This window comes from Adiantum capillus-veneris, chromosome 22 (genome assembly GCF_014529385.1).
Source record: "Adiantum capillus-veneris isolate H3 chromosome 22, ASM1452938v2, whole genome shotgun sequence".
Taxonomy (NCBI): domain Eukaryota; kingdom Viridiplantae; phylum Streptophyta; class Polypodiopsida; order Polypodiales; family Pteridaceae; genus Adiantum; species Adiantum capillus-veneris.
The window spans coordinates 10982815-10986828 of NC_140952.1; positions in this window are offsets into that span (position 1 = coordinate 10982815).

Consider the following 4014-nt stretch of genomic DNA (forward strand, 5'->3'; position numbering starts at 1 on the left):
CCGCCCACGGAGGTCAGATATGACCTATGGGACCGAAATCAAAACATTAAAAAGGAGTTCTTCTAAACAGGAGGATCGTGAGATACATCTCAGTTAAGGACTGAAGGTCCAAAGAGGTGTCAAAAGGAAAGTTAAAATAAACAAAACTAAGAAGGGGAAGGTGAGGAGGGAGCCGGCTTGGGAGTTCGAAACTCCTGGATGATGGCTTTACCTCCTCAATAGACTGCCCATTTCCCTGTTGTGCGTGATTCTCGTATCTTCTGGAGTTCTACCTTTTTTTGTTTGAGTTGGGCGGGTGTGAGATCTTCTGCAAACCAAATTTTAGTATCCCTGAGAATCCTTGATTTCTCAAGGAGTTCGATTCGATCCGCCTTGGTCTTGAAAGTGAGGATTGCGTGATTGGTGTGATGCTCATATGTAAGAAAGGTGATTGTTGCTGGATCCCATTGTACCAAGGGGGTTACTGCTTGGATACGGGCAAAGCACTCGTGAAACTTGTGATCTCCCCCCCTTTTCCAGTCACTTGGGAGCCCGCCCATATGAACATTGAGGGAGATTTCCTCTTGTCGTTGTCGCTCCCGAACGTGGATGCCACATGGTCTGATGGTTGTCCCTTGCATGGATGATGATGCGTGAGCATGAAATTTCTCAAAAACAAGGCGGTTATGTGAGTCCTTCAAGTTATTGGTGAAGTATAAATGGGGTGTTGTCAATTTGTTAAAAAGGCATTATTGCAATGGTTGGTATTCAAAGAGCAACAAATCCTTGCTTGTGTGTTTCTCTTTGCGCACTCTGTTGAGAATAGCAATGAAATCATTGTCTGATTGATGCATTGTTTTTGTCAGCTCATAGCATTTTATATGGGTGTGTCAAAATGAAGGTGAGAGTAATTGTAGAGAATCTTATGGCTTGCTAAATATCCAGCGGTCTTGAACTGGGCATGCTTGGCATAAGTCACCACAAAAAATGACATCTAGCCCACCGAATGGCTCTACGTGATTGTGCTTGATTGATTGTAGTCTTGTGTCTATGATACACAAGATTCTATTTCCAATCAAAGATGCTTTATCAAACACAACCAGTTTGAGGTTTTTATAGAGCTACGAGAGTTCGGCAAGACTTTCAGAAGAAAGAGAAGTATTTGGTTGGAAGACAAGGGGCAAGCGCAATGCTGAGTGAATTGTTGTGCCTCCAAAGTTGAAAGCTGCTTTTCCTGTATATGACATCAACAATGTTGATGGGAGTTCAACATCTAATTCAAGAGAGTTATTGTAGTGGCGGATCAAGCCTTGAATGATTGCTTGCAAAGTGAAAGTTTCTCTTGTTCCTGCACCCTCAGTCAAAAAGAGATGGATTGGTTGAGTTGGTTGCAAGTGTTTCCTAGTCATAATGTCATAAAAAAGGGAGCGTTGCTCAATGTTCAACTTGGAGACAAGTGAGTGGTATTCCTCATTGCACAATGCCAATTTTTGAAATGCTGGCAAGGATCTTGTGGTGGGCTTTCTTGTTTGAATATCAAGGTCCAACTCATATTTGTAAGGCTTGTTATGCTCAGATCTTGAGGATGAGGGCAATGAAAGTGTTTTAGTGCTTGTTGCTTCAAGTTCCAACTTACTATATTTCTAACAATTCTCATCTATAATTGTAAAGTTTGTGGCATATTTGTCTTTCCAACATTCAACACTTGTCTCAAAGGTTTTCTCATCGCCAATAAATGGGAGGAACAACAAACAAAGTTCATGGTAATGCTGCTTTGTGTCCTTCTCCACATTGAAGTTAGCATACCGAATGATTGGAGGCTTCTTGGATTTATGAGTAGAGCCACATACGTATTGGTAGTTGCTTGTGTAATCAGCCAAGCATATGTGTGCTAGCTTATCCGGGCATTGAGTGTATTTGGTGACAAGGTCGTCAAAAAAAATACTTGTATCATTAGGATTCAAAGTGTTCAATGTGGCTCTTAGTTTTAAGAGCAATGTGTGTTGGTTTTCAAAGTCTGCATTGATAAACACAAATTGTCTACTTCCACTATGTAAGGGCAATGAAAGAGAAATATATATTGCTTATTGTGATGTCATCTCTTGTGTATTGATCAAAGCATTGCCAATTTTTTTCAATCGATCTAACATTGGCACATTTGTTTTCTTGCAATCTTGTAGTATGTTCTGGATGGTTTTTCTTGCGGTTGAGTCATTCTTAGTCATATATGATGAGCAATATGTAGCAATGCCATGGCCACTGAAAATAAATTGAATGTCAATGTTTGCATCCCATAGAAGACGCATCTCTTTGTTGAAGTTGTTTGGATGACGCAGTTGAATCATGTCCAAGACTAATCAATCAATCTTCAATGCATTTTTTGTTGGCTAAGAGTGTTTCTTTCTCTGTTTGAGATAATGTGGGTGGATATAGCACCAATGTTTCTCAAGAGGGAGGGCGCGGGAAACCAAAGTGACACATGCTTTTGCGCTTTTTACATGTTTTGTGATGAACTCAGTTTGTACGCCTCTAAGAGACTCATCTAATACATTCATGTCAATAGTCATATGTGTGTCAACAAAACGTATTGTATCATTATCTGGTGCACTACCAAAGAGAGGTGCATTTTTTACCCAAAGCAATCCATTATCATGTTGACTCCCTCTATTTTGAAATTCAGTCACAAAAAAGTAATCTTCTAATTCACCAAGGATGGTATTGTTGCGCTTCAACTCCTGCTTCATGGTTTGAAACCTATGTACATAGTATCGGGCTGTTGTGACATGATTGCACCGGACAAGTGTACGAATGAATGAAGCTTTGTTTGGGTAGTCTGACTCTTTAATATGAGCATTCAATCTGCACAAACAATCTTTCAAAGGGTTCCATATTTGCTTCACACATGAAAATGTAACAAAGAAAGTTGGTTGGCCTAATTGACGGATCATTTCAAACACATTTCGCTTAAGTTTCACCTTGTAATCAATTGATGTACGCAGTGATTGAAAGTCATGATAGCCTAGCTCAGACAAAAGTAGTTATTCAATGTTAGTGCTCGCTTGAACATCTTTTGCTTGCAATTGTCTGCCGTGCAACTTCCCCTTGCGTAGATGTACCCAAATGGAACCAAGGACTTTTGTAATAATAATTTTCATTGTTTTGAAGAAAAGATTTTCAATGTTGCTTGCAAATCGTCTATCCACATTCTTAAACTCCCATTGTGCTACTTTTTGATATTTTTTCTTTGCCAACACATGATACTTTCTTCTTTGACCAAAAAACAATGTTGGGAATGACAACTCCTAAGAAGATTCATCATCGAAAATGTTAAGTATGGAGCCTGATTTACCCTTGTAATTTTCTGTGGTAAACGCACACATTTGTAAGGCCCCCATTATGAGGAGAAGCCATCGTGCGTGAAGGAAATCACTCACCGGAAACCAAAATTTTCACGGCCAAGAATCAGGGGCAACTTTAGGGGCTTCGGGGGCGGAAGCCCCCGAGACTTTTCTTTCCCCTCGCCGGAATATTCCTTTTCGCCGAAATATTATGGTCGGACAGCGGCCGGAAAGTGATCGGAAAACAACCGTCGGCTGGCCGGTGGCCGGTGGTCGAAAGTCAATGGCCGATGGCCGGTGCTGGAATTCAATGGCCGGTGGCCGAATTCGAAAGCGGACTTGTCTTCTCAAGGGCAGCCACACATGGGCGGATTGGAGGGTCGGATTTGGACTTATTCGTACAAGGGCGGCTACACATGGCTGCCTCTCATAAGAGAGGGTAGCCCTTTTGGCCTATAAAAGGAGGCCATTTCTACACACATTTCATAGTGTGAAGTTGATGCAACAAGGTGAGTATGAGGTGGTGAGAGTGAAGCAAGGCAGGAGCTCTATTAAGGGTTTAATCCCTTTGTAAACTACTTCTTCTTTTGAAGTGCTAAAGCCATTGAGTGGCTGCTTTTCCGTGGACGTAGCCCACATTGGGTGAACCATGTATATCGTGTGTACTCTCTCTCTCTCTCTCTCTACTCTATAATCT